Consider the following 20,535-nt stretch of genomic DNA (forward strand, 5'->3'; position numbering starts at 1 on the left):
ACAAAAAGGGAAAGTATCACCCATTTTTCAGCAAACTAGCGAGAGCACTCTCTGGATGTTGAAATCTTTTCAGTTAACCTTCCGTTTAGTTTTTTTTCTTGGTGGTTTGTTCATTTGTTGTTTCTTTAGTTCTTTTATGGTATTAGTCACATCACGGTACTAGAGTCTTAACACGTGCAGCCAGAAATGGTACTGGTTTTAAAGGAGACAAACCTGTCAGTTAAAAACAAAAAATATAAACGAATAACTTTTGAGAAGACAAGGCTGTAATTACGAATGTGAAATGATCCAAACCTTTGCAGCATCTTGCTTGGAAAGCTTGTGTGCTGTGTCACATTATAAAGGCAATGTAGCATATTCTATTAATAATAATAATAATAATATTTTAAGATGTGAATAACTTTTCTAACTAACCTCTTTCCTTGCAGAGGAGCTGTGCTAACCCAGTACTATCCTATGCAAACTCAGGCCCCAGTTCAGTTATTCTGTTTATTTATTTACAATTTGAAACATACACAACATTTGCCACCAATTAGAAGGATTAATCATCACATGATGTGCTCGGGCCCTGCTGGGCTGAAGTTTACAGCATGGAGTGGTCACAATTCAGTCACACACACCGCCCCTGCAAACCACCTACATTCGCTTATTCGTTTTGTTGATTTTTCTTCTCCTTTTTCTTTTTTTCACTACTGTTCTTTAATATTGTATTCATTAAGATTTTGACTTTAGTGATCTCTAATGCCATAGTCATTTAGAAACGACATTATCCCCCTATATGACTCAAATCTCACAATGCGCGTTTTCTTAGCTAACAGGTGTGCAGTGTACGGCATATATAGATTATTGTGGCTATTACCACAGGGGAGACAAATGTACTTGATTCACTTACACGTTTTCCCATGCATGGCTATATGAACTGTAAACTAACTGAAGCTGCCACTCCCCCGCCTTTTCTTACAATATATACAAAAATAGGCTTTAATTCAATTTGAGTATGTTATTTTCAGTAACCAGAATGATCTACCTGAAAAAGACAGCTGCCTGATTTTACTCCACACAGACCGTAAGCAGCTGTGACAGAAAGGACCTCTGAACTACTTTCTGAACAATCCTCGTGAAAGAGTTGCAGAAGTTTAGATTCAGCCGAAACACTTCTGTGTCAGGGAACTTTCCAAATATTTAAAAATGCACTGTTAAAAAAAAAAAAAAAAAAAAAGGAAGGGGGGGGAGTTAACCTTTTCAGAAACACACCAAACATCTTAATAAACGTGGTTCTCTTTTCTTTTTGTTTATTTGTTTTGAATCCTCACATATCTTTTTAGGTTTATCACTCAGATGCTTTGTTTTATAAATAGGATATATGTTCTTAATATAAAAAAAGACCGCTCTTGCTAAACAGCAAAGCAAGTCATCGAGAACAGGCCGTGATTCACTAAGACACTACAATTATAGGGCAACACAGACACACACACCCCCGATTCCCCCACCTAACCCCCTCCTCAAATGCTGGGCTGGGTGTAAGAACACATGACATCATTATGCGAACACTCATCCTGTGTAGGCTTCTACACGTGGGCAGTCAGTGTGTAGGAGCAGTAAAGACCAACAATTAGGGGCTCCTTCCTACGGATCTGTGGTTTGCAGTGTGCAAATCACAGCGGCTTCAGTCTGAAGTTTAAATGCTGTCTTGTCATGCGAGGGATAAATCGGCACTCCTACCTGGGTAGGATGGAGGAGCGAGGGGGTGTACGGCACACTACGGAGGGACAGTGATTCATGCGTGGGGCTTTTTTTTTTTTTTTTTTTTAAGTGGACACGGGTATAATGTGTTGATCTGCCAGCGCAGCTCGTTAGTGGCTGTGTGTGCAGCTCTACAGCCACACACATTCCTGTCTCCGCCAGTGTTTAAGGATGCTAAAAGATGCAGGCGAGGGAAGCAGGGGAAAAGCAAAGGCTCTGGTAAGACAGCAAGGCAGTGGCGTGTTCTAGGCTAACACGGATTGAGAAATGGTCTCTTTGCTTGCATGTTGCAGTTTATTTAATGGGTGTATTGTCACTGTTGTTGTTTATTTTTCACTGATCTCTCTCTATCTCTGTTCCTCTTTCTGTACATATAAATATGTGTATTTACATATAAACACAGGGGAAGGAGGTGGGGTGTATATGCAAAGATCTAGATCCGTGAACAATAGGAAATGACATAAAAATAGACAGGTTTTCACCTCTGTTATGCAATTAGTGTAGACAGGATTGTCTGCATCATCATGCACAATCTTACACTGTTTTTTATGTTTGGTCTTACAGTGGTAGTAAAAGTTTGTGGTTCGGTATTATTGGTTTGATTAATTGAAACAGGTGGTTGGCAGAGAATTGGGAACCGATTCTTGTCAGATTTTGTGATCAGGCGTTTCGTTTTTTAAAGATTTGACTAAACTCTAAAAGGTAACCTGCTTTTAGCATTTCAATGATGTATGATATAATAAATGTGCACTTGTCTTTGAGTATGCTTTGTAAGGAACTAATCTCTAAGCATTTTGGTTTCTATATCTTTACACTTGATCCTATTACCTGAACAAGATTCACTTATGTCATTACTTTTGTATATATTATTTTATATGTTTAAGTACAGTATAAATATATAGTGACTTACACTCAGATTAATCACAACACTTTAAAAAAGGTACATTGTGCAAAGTGGTTTCATAAAAAATATAGAATACTATACAACTTAATTAATATAGCTTTATTTATGTAAGCAATTCTCAAGGTTGCTTTACTGGATCTTGTATTAATGTGTGTCATATTTGTGCCTATTTATCCAAGACTAGTGGATCAATACTAAACACAAGACGCAACAAGGTAAAGCAGGGAGATGCAGTTCTGTACTGAAAGTACTTTCCAGAAAAGGTGTGGTTGGAATTGGCAACACCTATCCATTTGTTTTAACTTTGTAATAGATTGATGTTTATCTTAACACTTTAGACACGTCATCATTTAGACGAGCATGTCATTGCTACCAATTTACCCCTGTAGGGACTAGAGTTGTTTGTACAGATCGCCGTAACCTTTACAGTTAATCTTCGTATCCCTTTCCAGACCCATGTGTTTGCTGTGCATACAGCCACACACATGGAAACCAAATAGCATGTGTCACTCAGTGGGTGAGAAGAAATGTGACTTCAGGGAGGCATTTCCTTTATCTTGAGGATGGTGGGGGGGGGTAATCCTGGCTGATTCCTCAGGTAATCCCTTTCTCAGGAGAGACGATGAGCTCAGATGCGGCACATTGAACTTTCACTCACGCAATGGCCTCAGAGATGAGGTCAGCCACTTCAGGTCAATAGACAAAGGACAGGAACAGAACAAAGACAAAACTCCGATACTCCTTACAATTTTTGCAGTCTGGGTCACTGAGCCAGTCAGCAGATATCCCCAGAGCTGGCATCAATGCCTGGCCTGGACTCGGTGTATTCCTCAGTGATACTGATGTAACACCTTTTGCATATGATGGCCACGCAAAGAGAACACATCCTATAATGCAGTGACATTTCCTGCATTATGTATGACTATAAGTCACTATCATATGAAATCAGCAAGCACGCCCATGTGCACATGGACTTTCATGATGTCAAGCCTCCTTTGAGTGGAAGAAGGCCAGTAACTGAACTTGTCTGGATTGTTCAAGTATGACTTTCTGACCTGGTGGTCGGTCACTTACTGTGTTATATGTTGAGTCAGGGAGAAAAAGAAAAAAAAAAAAAAACTTCTTGTAAAGTGATTTTACATTATGTCTGCCTGATTCACAGACATTTCTTAATTGTTTCCATTTGCCATTGCTTCTGGTGTTCAGTTTTCTTCAAAATGGAGTAATTCAAAGAGTCATGCCCATTTTTGTTTTTGTTTTTTAAGAATAGATTTTAAGAAAGAAAGAAAAAATAATAATAAGGTCAAATATATTAGTGTGTCTCTTTGTCTTTAGCTTTACGGTGCCAAACTTAACTCTGATTACTTTTTGGGGGGCATGCCTGATATTTGCGTGCGATCGGGACCGTGAATGGGGCTCTTAAATGTCCGCCTTGCTACGTGGATGATAACTCAGGATAACACAAGATTATGGAAGTGAGGCCATAGTATGGCAGCTTGTTTTCCGGCATTTTCCTGCATTCGTTCTTTGGGCTCATTGGGAAGGTAATCAGTATGATTCAGTCTGTTTTGAAAAGGGACCGAAGAGAGGCCTTGGAAATTGAACCACATGCTGATCTTTAACCAGTTTAAAGGGCAAAGTCCACATGGACCCAGAGGTCAGAGGAGACGGAGAAAGGCTGAGAGGATAACCTCTGCAAAACGTCCCTAAAAAGGAACATTGCGCATTATCACTTCCAGCTACCAACCTATGCCGTCAATCAGTCGTAAGGCGAGGGGAGGACACGGCACGTTTAACAAGTTAATCAGTCCCCTGTGATTGTTACATTCCCCTTTTTTATAAAACAAAAAAGACTTATCTTCGTTTTTCACAAACATCAGCAGTTCTATTGGCAGGGGCCTGAGATAATTGAAGGTGGTACCCCCAGGAAGCTGTGAAAGAGCCCCCTTGTCTGGCGTTGGGGGTGGGGGGTGACGGTAGTGGGGGAGGACGGGGGCCGGGGTGTGAGCAGGAAACCCTGTTGGTGTGGCGGAGAGGAGAATGGAATGTTTCAAAAGAACAGGCTTGGAACTTCCAGGATGAGGGCGGCTTCTCCGCGTGCAGCGAGTCTGGTGGAGCAGTGGGAAGCTGTGACTCCATCAGCCGGCCCACTCACAGGATATACAGAGGGGAGGGGGGCGGTGGGGGCGGTGGGGGCGGTGGTGGAAGCGTGACCAAGTAGGCAGGGGTCAGAGAATTGCTGCGTGGTAAGGGCTGGTCAGGGGGCTTCTCAGGGGCTGGCGTGGTTTGTGCATCCTGAGTTTCCATGGGCCAAGAGAGAGAGAGTGGGCTGCTGCTGCGTGCTTCGCTGCTGAAGGGAGGGCGGCTCGCAGGAGGCTGGGTGTGCTGGAGTGTGTAGGCTGAGAGGAGAAGAAAGCTCAACGTCTGTGGGTGGAGATACTGCTGCAATTCTGCTGCTTTTCCTCTCACACCTTTTAAAGGCACAGCCCTGGGGTGGACCGGCAGCCTCCCAGACTGGGACAATGGAGCAACTCTTCCTTGAATAGACTCCCCAAGCCTTTTCTCGCTGATCCTGTGCTTTCTGTTCCACTAGGGCAAAGAGAAACACAAACCTGAAAGAATGAGGAGGGGGGGGGCAAAACTAAACAAACAAATCTATAGTACGTGTATTTTCCCTCTGACCCGGAGTGTTAATCTGAGAGATTCAGGGAGGTTTAAAAAAGCAGTTCATGATAAAGATGCCCTTGTGTGACAATTGTAGCATGTTGGAAAAAGTAATAACAGGCAAGACACTTGTGAAATTGAACAATTATATTGAATTGCTGTCCTGATAACCATCTAGACTGAGCGTTTCATTCAGAGCACCTTCTCATATAGAAACACATTGTAGTATATGCTTTAGAGTGATCTTGCCATAAAACATAAGTCATCATTTTGAAACCATACACGTTTCCTCCATACCTTGGCTATCGTCTCTGTAGATCTCAGTTTTTCTTTACATGTTGCATAGAATGCAGATGTGTGAAAATGCGACTGCACAGTGAAAGGTGACATGAACGAACTGACACAGAACCACTTCATAACACATTCGAAACTAAACAGTCTACAGGTTTTGCATTTTTGACGACCACAGTGTCTAATTTGTAAATCACTGTCAGTCCTAAGCTTGCATCACAGCTATTTAAGAAAATAAAAAATCAGCCTTGGGTAAAGGAATCCTATCTGTTTTGCTGTGCTTGTAAGATGAGGGAAACATCCCTGACTATTAAGAGGAATGTAAAACAAGAGCCCTATCTTGACCAGATAAGATGTTAAGTCATGCATGGATGGTGAGAGTGACATCATTGATCTTGCTTGTTACTCACTGTCAGAATGTACTGACTGCCCCCCTAATATAGACATCACCAGGGCAATTATTTTAGCTCTGTCCAGCTACAGTAAGCCTCTGGTATGTGGGTCACTCAGTACATTATCAAAAGCAAATGACATACTGTATGGGTCTCTTGAGCAGGTGGCATAGAAGCGCTGGTTAGGCATGATTTTTTAAAATGTATTCTTTTATTCTCGTTATTATTTTATTATTTTGAACTTGATGAATTTAATGAGGAACATTTCGTTTCACCCAATTGGAGGCTTAGTTTGGTCTGCTAGAATACCTTGAATTAATAATAAAAAGAGTTTAAGCATATAATTTTGACATTTATAAAGATATCTCATCCATTTATAAAGGATTGTTGATTGTTGTTGTTGTAATATATTAAAGAACCACAATTTATGGTATTTAAATCTGCTGATTCGCTTTCAAAATGAAATGAATGACCTTTTTTTTTTTTAATCGCCTGAATGTACCCAATTTCTCAGCCTCCCCTGTTGTAGCCTCTAATTATTGTACTTGTACAGCACAGTTATATCTCCATTTCTTCAGTTAAGCAACACAAACAAATACAAGTTCAGAGTGAATGAAAACTCAAAGGATAAATAGAGTTAAAAACAAAAAAAACAAAAAAACAACCTTCAGGGGCACAGTGCTACATGTACCTGACCACAGCTACTTTTGAAATGCCCAACTTTAATTGCAAATAGTATAATTATTCACTGCTGTCCAAGGATATGTTTATTGCTTCCCTCGGAGGAGTGCTCACTTTATATTCGAAACTATCAAGTATTACGTGAGGCCAAAGTCACTTGTAATATGTTTAATACTGAACAATATTTAAGTTTTAAGAAGGCTTTGGAACACATCTTAGCTTCTACTGTCACTTTATGTATGTTTTCTAGGAAAATAAGTTTTATATGATGCATTTTTAATCTCACTATATACGTCATCGTAATAATACCAAACTTGATTCTATTCGAAACACAATCGAAGTTTTGAACCAAAACAACAGCTATTGCTGTATTCAAACCTACTCAGATTATGCTCTTATTCTGAAATTAAGTTGAAAACAAATAAATACGTATGTCCAATTTATTTGACTTTTTTAAAATCACCTTATTTTAGTTTTTCTGTGAATGCTGAAACAATCCCAATTCTGGAGTGTTTTATTGGCCAGTATATCCAGCTCCACTAGCTCTGCTGGACTGTAGCTCTCAGTTTGTCACACATGAAAACTATCCAAAATTTGACAACATTCATTTGGCATCTGGCAGCCCTCTGTTACACCTTTCGGAGTACGAGGAATGTCTGGAATTTGTTTTCTCTCAATGGGAACCCGAGCTTCTGTGCTCAAATACTCGCATAAATATTTGAGGCTCTGTGTGAGAGTGGTGTAAGTACCCATCACCCGAATAACACGACGAGTTTTGGTGCATTCTGGGGGAGAGGAACATGGTGCTTTATGGCGGGACTGCGTGTATAAGAAGGAGTGCACGACTTTAACAGCGACTGCACAACAGAACGGACAGTTGTTCCTTAAAAGTGATAATTAATCTTTTTTGTAAAATTGGGCAGTGAAGACACAATCACCCATGTCTCCCAGGTTTTAACTCTATAATTCATATACTGCATATGCAGTGACTGATGACTGAAGTAAAAGTGGGGAAATAATCCACAAAGGAATGGAAAATAACCAGAGTTTGGCTTCGTGTCTCTTTATTAAATTGTTATAAATCAATGCATCAACTCTTTGATTGCTTGCCTTCTCCAGTGCTATATTATATATCTATATATCTACCATAGTCAAATACTTTGTTTTCAACCTTTTTTTTATATTTATATTTTAATAGTTATAGATACAAAACACAAAAGTATTTAACTTAGCTTTTTGTGTTTTTAAGCATATAGTAAGCTTCTAAAGCATATTGATTGTTTGCGGTTGTTTTGAAAGCTTGAAAGGAACAAAATCTTTAAGTACAAAATGTCATTAACTTTTCACCAAAGTTCAGAACATTTGTCGTTTTTTGTTGTTTGTTTTGGATTTTAAATCGTCTTTTTCAATATGCAGAATTAAGGATTCATTTTAATAGAGCACCAAATCATTTAAAACACAAGCTAGAAACATTAGATGCAAGAAACAAACTGGATTTGCACACTTAAACCATCTAAAAAGAAAATAGTTGGAGAGCATCTAAGCACTTACTGATAAATGCAGTGATACGTATTCTAGTTTGTTCCTTGGTTACAATGTAATTAACCTGACATTGCTATTCTGTGGTATCTTTCTCTGCTTATCACCCACTGAAGATAGAGAGGGAGAGAAAAAAAAAGGAATACAAATCTTAATTTATTTCAAAACCCCAGTATTGCACAGTGACACATTAGAAACATGATTCATCATCTACCCTTTTTCTCCCACCTCCACCCCTTTGTTTGATACGTCAGCCTCTATTGAGTCTCTATCAACAGCTACCAAAACAGAACCATCTCCTACCACAAAATACTTCAAATGGGGATTGGCAAAAGACAGGGAGATTATATTTTTTCACAACCAACCGGGTACTGTTTAATTAATTCAGGTTGGTTTGCCACCATGGCTTAGTGGCCCTCAATGAAATTATTTTTTTTAGCTAGTGGAGATGCTTGAATAAAAATGAAAATTAAGAGATTTTGTGTTAAAACTAAAACAGAATAAAAACTTATCTAAATAAAATATATTTATACATAATTATCTGGAGTATCATCTGTCTGAGAAATAGATACATTGTAATATATAAAGTTGTTAAAAACAGTACAGCAATATATTAATTGATTCAGTAGAGATGAGAGTAAAGGCCAGAATTAAAATAATTTGATTGATTTGATTGTCCCATGTCTGCTTCTTGTTAATGTCAGGAAAAAATATACTGTGGAATAGACCAAGCCCTGTCATCCAGTGAAACGATATTTGTATATTCAAATCTGAACTTTTGTCAGTTAATTATCAGGAGATATTTTGTTTTTATTTTTTATTTTGATGAAAAACTGAGTAGAAGGGTGAAAATGTACAGATTGTTTATGTCAAGAACAAAACATGTTGAAAAGGAGAATAATCTAATTTGAAAGATTATTACCAATTATTTTGGATGAATTGTTTTGTGTCTGAAATGATTGTATTTGTTTACTTCAAATATGGGATGCAATGCAGATCTGATATGCTTTTGAAATAAAATGAAAACTTTCAGTGAGTTTAATTAAAACTACATTAAAGAAATACGCTAGTAAGATAGTAAGATTAACATTGTCCACAGAATTTGTTTACATTTAATTTTTACATTTACATTTATTAATTTATTTAATGTTAATGTTTCTTAAGTGACTTCAGTCACAAGACATTAGCAGCACTGTGAGATGAGATCAATTAAGAAGATAATTAGCTTGAAGGAATCCATATTCATTTATTTGAAACCATGAAAATATATATTTCACCAAGTAAGCTGTAGTATGTTTTAAGTTTGGGATTTTTTATTTCTGTTTTTTCATTTCATTTTCTCAATTTAAAAACATATATATATTTAGTAACACCTGAATTGTGTAGCAGCTTTAGGAAACCTATAATTCTAATTCAGTACAATATCATTATAAAGTAAATTTGTACATTTTCTATGTGATTTATAAAAAAACAGGAACATTAATACAGAAGTGTTACAGTATATATATATAGTATATATACATATAGTATATATTTTCAAAGGTATTTTTTAGTTTTCTTTTTGTAAAAACTTTTATATAAAATATGATGTCTACATTAAAACGGTAGAAGACTTAAAAAAATAAGTCACAAATGTGTACAAAGACTGTATACATACACAAACGTGTGTGTGTGTGTATATATATATATATATAATATGTGTGTGTGTGTGTGTGTGTGTGTGTGAGAGAGTGAATCATCTTCCTGTTTTTAAATACGTATTTGAGAAAGTGAAGTTCTAGACATTAGAGCACATTTCTCCCTGTCTGAAAATTGTGTTTTTGTAAAAGAACAACATTGTGTTACTCATAACCATATTATGAGGCAAAAAAAGTAAAAATAAAGATGTTCTATGAAAGTTAAGTTTATTTCTTCTTAAATGGTAACTTGGAGATGAGTCACTAGGTTCTTCATGACTAATCCTAAAAGACTGTAACTAAGTGCAGTTTCGGTCCCATTGGGATACTGCTGGGTGCGGAGAAGAAGGCAGGTGAAGCTTAAGGTTTAAATCTGAGGTCCTGAAATTCAATTATATATGAGTGTCAGATTACTGAAACAAGACGTGAAGTAAGGTACTTTTTCCAAGGGATCGAATTGGCAATCAATCACCAATAAATCCAGTTAAACACAATATTGGTAACACTCAATGTATCTGTTATTGGGGTGTTGCATGTGTATTGCAACAGCTGAGGAAGAAAGGGGGTTTCCATATTCTTGTATTATTATTTTATAAGGGAAACCAATTATTTGACATAAAACTCGTGACAGTTCAATGATGTGTTCTAGATTGTTTTCAAGAGTAATAGAGCTATTAAAACTTTAAACTCACATTATCATGATCCCTGAATGCAAAGGTATATGTGATATTCAAGTTATAAAAAAAGAGCTGATACTGGATTTTTTTTTTAATCTTTAATCCCTCGTACTGCTGCTTTTTTGCCCAATATTTGTAAGCTGATGTTTTCCTTTAGTAAAACAAAACATATATTTTTGTATCAAATAATTAGGTCATTCTAATTTTAGCTGTGGAAGAAAAATGATCAAGTATTCTCAAATAAATTGATACAAAACAGATTAAATTGCAGGAAGCTATTGCACTATTTGACTATGATGAATATTTAATCTTTATTCTGTATATATGTGTACATGTTTTTTTTACAGAAGAATGTTGTTTAAGGTTAATATTTCCATTCATTGAAAATGTTTGTTGTGACGTTACTGTAAAATGAACTTCCCTTTATTAAAGTATTTTTTTTGTTTAGTTTGTGAAACTGTCTTTATCATATTGAATGCCTTGAAAGTACTTAAATATATATATTTAAATATTATACAATACATAAAATTACTTTCCTCCCTGTTTCACCATTTCTTTCTTCAATGCCTTCACAGAGCATTTTGGACAATTCCCCTCTACTGAAGAATGTTGATACTGTAAACATGTAAATTTGTCAGTTTCTATTTAATCGATACATTAATTTTTTTCTGCTGTGGCGTGTGAATAAGCATCAAATAAACGTTTCATCTTTTTTTTCCTTCTTTCTATTGCCTTTTCCCTTTCTTTGTCACAGCATCTCAAAAACATTTTTTTAAATAGGGTAAGTGGGTTTCACAGTTACGAGTTCTATTGAAAATAAAGATGAGGCAAATGTGTTAGATTTCTACAGAAATTGAAACCATTGAATATAAAAAAAAAAAAAAGGTGTTGCTCCAAACGGGTCTGTCTCTATGCCGTTGTCCATATATACTTCTATACGGGCTTGGAGTGAAATAATCGACAGGGATGGCTGAAAGTTGAGCTGGAAGTTGTAAACCCACTTCAGGATACATTCTCCATGTGGGGGACCGTCTCTAATGTGGCTGACGTTTCCCTTATTTAGAGACACTGGCGATTCTTCAGTCTCTCAGGCAGGGGAGTTTCCTGCTTTTAAAGACCAAGGGCACAGCCTAGGCGTTTTCATGAGTGTTGCTGCCGGGTTTTTTTTTTCCCCCTCTTTCTTTTTTTTTTTTTTTTTGAATGGGTGTCCTTTATCTAACCTCTCAATTCAGAAAGCTGTAATAAGAGACACTGCCCTCCGCTGTGATAGGCTGGTCTGTAATTGGTCAGCCCCTTGGCGGTCCTCTATAAGGGCTCCTGGTGTCTGCCTCCAGTGTGACTTGCCTAAAGCTTTTACTTCTCATAGCACAGTCAGAGCAGTAGAGACTTCAGTGCCATGTGATAACAGTGTTATCAGAGGCCCTGGCCACGGCAGGCACGGCAGCCAGTGAACTCAGTGGAGAAAGCACCTTGGACTTGGATTTATGAGCATGGGGGCTCAAAGCCGGTATTGTAACTGTCACTTTAAGACTGTTTACTGATTAAACTACGAAGAATGCAGCTAAAAGCCTCTGCCAGGAACTTGTATGGACTGATTTTTTTTTTTTTTTCTTTCTTTTCTTTTTTTTTGTATGTTGTTTTTGTTTTACAGCACAGGAATGAAACGCTGACAACCACTAAATCCTTCTCCAGAATGGCCTCTCGTGTGAATGTCTCTGCTCTGGTGGAAAAGGGAGAGGTGTAATTCTGATTTCTATAGCAGAGAGAGAGAGAGAGAGAAAAGGGGGAACTACTTGCCTCTCACAGCAAGCAACACTCAGCCACCAGGAAATACTGCTTTCACCCAGACTGAGTAAGTGAAAAAAGGGCATTGACTACTAATGGATATCATCTGTTGCATGTTAAAATCGTAAAATTGTTTGCAGATTCCCGATAACTGACTAAAGCTCGGAAACTGAGGGTTGAGGGGGGTTGGGGGTGGGGGGGGATGGGGGTAAGAGGAAAAAAAAAACAAAAAACAAAAAAAAAAAAAAGAGAACTTAGCTGAAGTAAATTATTTCAATAAACTACAAATTATCAAAATAAACCATACAGGAAAGAGGAGAGAGTAAGAGGATGTAGGTGAACTCATTCATTACGTTATACTCCAGACACTAAGTCAGAACTACCAAGTAATACAATCAATTATTAAAGAAATAAACAAATACATGTACTTTTCTCTGCCTCTTCATATTTTATATTACTTGACATAACAGGACAGCATTTCTTTATTTCTTTTTAGTCTTTCCCGAGAGTTTGCTCTATTGCTCTAGTTTTCATCGCTTTGGCAGCAGCAGAAGGTTCAGTGTGATGCTCTACCTGTGAGGGAATGGGAGGATTCAGTTTGTCTGCCTCCCTGGCAAGTTGACACAGCGTGTAATGTTCAGCCGCTTGGCAGATCTTAGCCGTTAGGAAGTGACAGAGGGGATGGGGACGACTTCGTAGGGGGGAGGGGTCACGTTCTGAATCGATTCATTAGAGGAGAAACACTCTATTCAGTATCCATGTAGTGTAGCTGCTGTTACGTATGAATGGGTGGATCGTGGTCTGCTGTGATTGGCTGAGCAGTAGAGTAAATAAAGGATACACATTTTGGTGTCTCGTCCTGTTGCGGCTTGCCAGTGATGATGAATCACCAGTGTGTGGTTTCACCTAGTTCCCGTGCTGCGATAGTGGCCACATGTCATTCATGTGCCAGAGCTGTGCGGAGGACAAGGGCTCGGGGAATTAACAATGGGTGCAGTGGTAAAGTGAAGGCGATCTGGGTTGCATCTGTTTTTTTTGGGGTTTTTTTTAGTCTTGTTTTTATTTTTAAGGAGCTTAGTCAGCATCCAAATAGAGTATATAAAACATGTATACATTTGGCTGGCTGGACAGCTGAATCTTCAATGAAGGTAAATCATCACGCTCGCCACATTGGCAGTTCACAAGCTTTTCTCGACCGCTGACTACAGCTGAAGTGTAAAAGACATATCGGCTATGTGCTCACATAAGTGAACAATAAAAAACATGAGGCCATACCATTATCGGGCAGAGTCATTGATTATTATTAATATGAATAGTTATATTTGGTGAAACTGTTACAGAACATCTATTAATCTGTGCTCGATACAGGCAGTCTAAGATGTATTTTTTGTATTTATTTTATGGAAGGGGAGTGGTAAAGTTAAGTGTCATTAATTTCGCTTCCTCTGTTATTCAACAGAATATGTAGACTATTGCTAATTTGTCTTGGGTTGATTTAGGCAGCACTACATTGGAAAATATATATTATGTTCACCTGTGCAGTAAGTAGTGCTCCTGTTTATTTAATATGTGCCATTACACTCTGATTCAAATGCATGCCATATAGAGAATGAAGAAATAATGTCATTCAGTAGTTCAATGTTATATTTCGGGAAAGGAGTATTAATGTATATTGTTAATATACATTATATAATATATATTAATGTATTCATGTTATAAGGAGTATTCATTCATATTATTGTAAAGTACGTCTTAAAATCCAGAGTTTAAACTAATTGAAAGTACACTGGAGTAAAGAAACCATGTGGGGAATCCCTCCCAGCATGCACTGTGTGTCTGCACGCGCTGATGAATGAGTGAGGGCGGAGGGGAGGGGGGGAGTGTCTTGAGCGAGTCCGGCTAGCCGTTAAACTGCCACGCTACGCCTAATTGTTTTATGGCCTTTTATATATAGCTTTCGGAAACTTCTCCGCACAATGACTACACTAAATTTAGGCTTCAAGGCTACCTGTATCCATCAGCAGAAATGACCGGGAACAGAAGGGAGTGAACTCTGTAGTTGAAAGGTTGGGCCGAGATAAGGACGCCCACTGAGAGCCGAGTTCCCGCCATGCTCTTTGGAATGTGGCAGCAGACTAGCAGTGCTCTGTGCCCCCCCGGCCCGCAGAAGGTGTGGCTCTGACACTTAAAACCTATCCTGTCACACCACCTGAGACTAATAGTTTACACATTTGCTCCTTGGTATCTAGCCGCTGATTACAAAACACTATTGCTTAGTAGATCACTATGTACCTACTGTAAAAAAATAAAAATAAAGAAATGGAGTATGACACTCAATTAGGGCTGCGTTTTTATGGTGTCAGCCTCTCCAGCTGCCATTGTACTTCGATTTGTCCTCGTCAGGAGTTAAACATCCTAATTTCTCTTCCTAGAAGCTGCCTGAAAGTTACCGTTAAATGTTTTATATAACCATAACGCTATCATGTCAGATATCAGAAATTCTTCCAGTGAGCTTGATGTATCCTTAATTTATTTCCCAGTTGTTACTATGCTCAATTGTAATGTTCATCTAGTCCTCAGGGTTGCCAGACTATGGTCACAAGATCAGTCCATGCAGAATCTATGACACGAATGCCATAAATGTAGGAAACATCTACTAAACAAACCAATAACCACAATCGCCACCGCACTTTCAAGGACAGCTAGAGCAAGTTTGTTTTTTCAAACATTATTTTGTATATATATAGCACATTTTTCTCAAACGCAACTTATGTAAGTCAACCGGCAACTGATGAACGATTAAATATTCAAATGTAAAACTGGTGTTAAATAATATAGCAATGACTAGTTAGCTTTAATAAACAGCAGCGAAACTCTCTGGCATTCAGCTAGATTTCATGAACTGATTGGATTTTAGAAAGCGGTGCGAGGATATATGCTTGAAATACGTCTCAAATCTAGTCCATTCCTATTAGAGACCCCTGAATGTGTCGTTGTGAGTGATACGGGGGGTCATTTCTAAAAGCCAGTCCAACACGAAACTAAAGACTTCAGTAGGGGAAACACTTTCAAATTGGCCTGTTAATTTTAAATTCTTTAACGCAACACTTGTTGAGAGAATACTGGCGCTGATGGTTATGCTGTCAGATTCATAATTAAAGGAGAGGAAAATAAGGGAAGGTGATAAAGAGAAACTCTGGGTCCTGACCTCGCTGCTGTGATATTATCTCTCTCCTTGCCTAATTCTCCCCTGTCTCAATGATGCAGAAACACCATGAATTAGAATCTTGCCCTGGTATTCACTAATATGCAGTGATGTTGATTGGTTACAATTATATCAGGAGGTGGGGTTTCATTACCTGCACTTGATAAATTGTGATATGGTTTAATTAGTAAGGTCAAAGAATAAAACACATGCTGGGGCTCCTGTACACGGCACTTTCGAGTCTTGTACTTCCATCTATGATTTTAGTTTTAAATGTTTAATTTTATTCTATTTTCTTTTCTACAAAAGACATGATTATGTTGGAGTAATTCATAATGTCATTGCATTAGACCTTTAAATGTTGATGGATACATTTAAAAACATGTCACTACAATTTATCTTTTGGATTCGGGAAAGCTCTGAAAGTATACATGCTAACGGAGCATGACATTCCATATGCAGGGATTGGGGCGAAAGTGAAGCTAAGTGTAGGTGCTGTGTGTAAACTGTACACGCCTTGCACACTTAACACACCTAACTGTGTTTCCCTGCCCATCTATGGTATGTATTTCCTTATGTTTGCTTCACTTATATCTTACACAGTAGGGCAGTAACTCCACTTGAATAACAGCAATCAGTGGGGCAAAGTTTCTCAAGCATGTAGTGAACGCATGGCTGCCTTGTACTAGGAAAATGTCACGGTGAACACAACCCAATAGAACAAGCTACTTGAGCCTCATTTAAGATTGCATCAGGTGACAACTAGTTCATTAGTCGGTGAACTGCATTGACCTTAACAGAAAAGAAAATCCACTTTTCAGAAACACTGCATAATTTCTGTTGAACTGAGGTTTATATTTGATTTTGTCTTTATATATTTATTCCACAAATTGTTTCTGTGGACCCACCCTATCTAAATACTGTAGCTCAATTTGTACCTTCTATATATTTTTTTATTTTATGACACAATTGTTCAGGTGTTACTAAAGGAGTTTGTGAGGTGCACCTGTCTGGCCTACATCTGCTTAGCATCACAAAGAAACAGGGAAGTTCACAGTTTAATGGAAACTTCCATAAGCAGCTGTTGTCTAGTAGAGCCACCTCTGTCCCTTAGCTGTTGAACGGCTGCATTTTCACAAGATTCTCACAAACCTGAACTCATATTAATACAAGAAAGCAAGGGGAAATTCATCTGTGATAAATTACCGGATATTCAAATTATTTGCAGTTTTTAGGTCAGGTTTGGGTATTTCTATCGAATCTTCAAACTATTTAACGTTTTCAGCTTTCCCTGTTCATACATATTTATTGGGTTTTCTACAATGTATTTAAGAAGAGTTTTCCCGTAAGATTGAAGAACTGTGCTAAATTATGTAATTGGAAACACAAAACAGGTGACTCATCTATAAAAAAAAAAAAGATAATAAATAACTTAAAATAGATATTTGAACTGCTGACAGGCTGAAATTGTTCATAAAAAAAAAAAAAAAAAAAACAATCTGTAATATTGCAAGTAGCTGATCTTGACTTTACTTTATGGCGCTGAACCCTGTGACTGTCAGTGTTTCACATATTTGAACAGAAATCAGACACTTTAGTGCACTTTAAAAGTAATGTATAGCTATTGATTAGTTTTACAATAGATTTGATATAATACTAAATTCACAAATGTCTTTCCTCCCATGCAGCCTCCATAGGCTTTAGTTGTAGAACATAATATGGTTGGCTCTGCCCCTCTATCCCAATGTTGCAGTGCTTATAAGGCACCAAAGATCCCACTGTCAACTTTCCCCACTAAAAATCAACATTTAAAATCCCATATGTAAGTGTATCAATCTATGGTTTAAATGGGTGCCACTCTCTGTTCACGTAATACAGACACTAAATTTGTTTGAGCTTAAATTCACTACATTGTTATAACGGGGCATTTTGTATGGTATCATAAGCTGGTCCATTTAAATAACTTGGGTTGTTGAAAAATATCTAGAAATGACCTAAAAATATGGTTGTTTGGTTTCAATAAAAGATAGATATGTTAGAGCTAAGTACATCAGGTTGAAAACTTGAAGTAAAACCTGTAAGGAATACATAACAGCTTTATAAAAACAATAATTCAAACTAAAACCCAAGGAAAAAAACAAAACAAATGCAGCCAAATGTACTACTTACATTATGTATCATGTTGACTTCTAATAAATCCTTCAGGCATACACTAGTAAATGGCTATTGAAGACATTTATTTTGTAGAGTTGTTATTATGAGCTGAATGGACGCTGAATTCTGACAGTAGTCAACCTAATTCATTGCTTTCTGTCCATGTTTACGACAAAAACAAGCTGCACAGTTTCTCTAAGAGCACTCCCAGGGTTTCATAAATCAAGGCAGGGATATTATATCAGCAAAGACATACGGAAAGTTCAACTTTGAACTACACTCATTTTATATCGGCAATAAATCAATGGAAAATAAATCAAATTAAGTCGAGCATTTGTTTGCCATGTCCCTGCACCTGGACTAAAAAGTGATCTTTCTCTAAGATTGCACTTGATTATTCTGGCCCCTTAACTTTTATAAATTAAATACTTGGAATATATTACAAATTTAAACACAATTAACACAAATATTTCAAGTGGAATAGCTACGGATTGTAGTAATGTAGGTATTATACATCTAAAGACCAAGTCAAGTATTCAGATGCCTTGGGAGGCCAGAATCACTGGAAGCTGTTTTTCATACATATTCGGTCAGCAGGTCGTTGTGGACAGAAAGGTTTATATGAGCCCCTTTGCAAAAAATGTTATTTTTAGGTTTATAGCTTTTGCATTGAAAACATGGGATTCCTACAATGTACAGTATACATTGATGAAAATGTACATTGTTTTGTTTTCCACTTTTCATCCAAATCTACATATGGTTGAGCGGTTTTTTTTTTTTAAGGATGAAATGTGTGCAGAGAGACAATGAGGTGGCTGCTGCGTGCATGTTTTATAGAAATATAGACTCACTTCAGAAAGAGTGCCAGATTTTAGGACAGAAGGTAGAAATGCTGAGGATTAGTAATCTGTGCCACACTGTGTTTCATTCAATCACTTTAGCTGGCATTGTTTCATATCCACTAACAAGGGGAAAAGAAGACATTGGCTATTTGTGGTGCAGTGCATTATTGGTTAGTGCATGTGAACAAATCCGTTAAAGTACACAACTGGAAGTGCTCTGCTGGAGAACCCTGGTTGAGCTGCTTGCTTCCATATCGCAAAGCAAATATTTTTGCCCACTAATACTGCTCCTAGAATGCTCCTTCTGCAATCTATAACTGAAAATAGCAGATTGCCATCTTGCATAAAGAGGTAATGCAATGAGGAACTTGGCAGGAAAAGAGAGGTGTCACTCTGATTGCAGAAGGCACAGACAACAGGCTCCACTCATCCTACCCAAAGATCCTACTCTATTCAACAGATCACATATTTCTTCACTGAACTGTCAGGTATTCATTTATTTCAGGATTCTGTCATTAGGGCAGATTAGAAAAGCTGAGATTGATCAAAATTAAATTAAATGAGAAAAACGCTATCGTGCATTGTATTGTTTCATTTATACAAACATCTAAATAACAGTTAGGTAATCAGTTACACAAACCACTAATTATCCAGTTAGACGTCCAGTAAATCGGGACAAACTGTCATAATATGTATTTCCTTGCCAAGAACAACAAGCTCTTGACTTGCACAATGCGTGAGACTTAAACGTAACACTCAAAACTCAAAAAATGTGTTGCGCAAGGAAAGCCGTACAAATATGATAGAAGTATTTGGTATTCCAAGAAGTACAGTTAAACCTACTATTAAGAAGCATAGGTGAAAAGGTATAAGTCAGTTGATGTTTTCTTCCAAGCAGAGTTTTTACAGTGTATAGAATATAGATTTTAATCGTTTTTTTCCACTCAAAACTGAAAGTGATTCTGCCCTTAATGATATGGCAAATTCTGTAGTTTATGTATCTCATGCACAATGGTGCAGTCTTTGGTCTGTGACTGTAAATGCAGCAGGCTTCAGGATGTGGGCCGTGTGGAAGGTGAGGCAGTGGTTAATGATAGGTCTCTTTCTAACCACAGCCAGATTTAGACCTTTCACTCCAGCTTCCAAGATATCATGATGACTCGCTTAGGAAGTGGCCCAGTACCTGTAGCGCAGGCTTTCACCTGGAGGCAGGGGTGACTGATCACAAACACACCAGCATTTGGCCTGAGGTTTCCCTCACAATATTTTCTGTGCTGTCCAACTCATTAACGAAAAAAAAGGCTGGGGCATCACAAATGATTCAGTTCCTGCTGGGGCGACCATGTTGACAGCACTTTGGTTAGGGGTTCTACAAAAATGTTTCAGAATGTGGATGTGGTCAGCCCAGTCATCTCTAAGGCAGCTCGGAGGAAACCCACATCAACTGTAAGATCACGAACTTTGAACTGCGGGAGCTCCAGTAATAACCAAGCCAAGGCAGGGTCTGATGGCAACGGTAACCTTCTCTAGTTATCGGGCTGAGAGCTCACCAGTTTGTAATGGAGACGGTAAAAATAGGCAAGGACAAACATAACATTGGCATGCCCCTGCCACTGCTTCACAGATCATTGTTTCCACAACCTTGTCACCATCATTTAAACTGCTTGTGCATTTCCAAAAATAGTCTGAAGGCAGATATAGAGGAACATTTGTGAATTTAATTGTTAAGAGGTTTGCTTCAGCGTTAACTCTGAGTAACGAATGAAAAAACCTTAGCCTAGCCTAAAAATACTCAGTGTTTTCAAAGGGCAGTGCATATTTTGCCCATGACTGTACAACTGTAATTTGTTCATTCATATATTTTTTTTGTAAACAGGAAGAATTTGTTTTTGCTAAATGCTTTTAATCATTTTCACCATGCATATTAAGTCTTCATTGTCACAAACCCATGAAAGCCCCACTGCATACACCAGCTTCCTATT

At 37.7% G+C, this 20,535-nt stretch overlaps 1 long non-coding RNA gene across 2 annotated transcripts in view; it reads left to right on the forward strand.

The window, feature by feature from the left end:
* Positions 1 to 20,535, forward strand: part of LOC136751321 (uncharacterized) — a 44,671-nt gene that overhangs the window by 16,887 nt on the left and 7,249 nt on the right. The window contains exons 1-2 of one of the 2 annotated variants that reach the window (XR_010816993.1): positions 11,480 to 12,074; positions 12,219 to 12,419. This is a non-coding gene — a long non-coding RNA (uncharacterized LOC136751321). Of the gene's footprint in view, positions 1 to 11,479; positions 12,075 to 12,218; positions 12,420 to 20,535 lie in introns of those variants that run through there. The other variant, XR_010816992.1, reaches the window with a different exon arrangement.

The sequence above is a fragment of the Amia ocellicauda genome, chromosome 6, assembly GCF_036373705.1.
Source record: "Amia ocellicauda isolate fAmiCal2 chromosome 6, fAmiCal2.hap1, whole genome shotgun sequence".
Taxonomy (NCBI): Eukaryota; Metazoa; Chordata; class Actinopteri; order Amiiformes; family Amiidae; genus Amia; species Amia ocellicauda.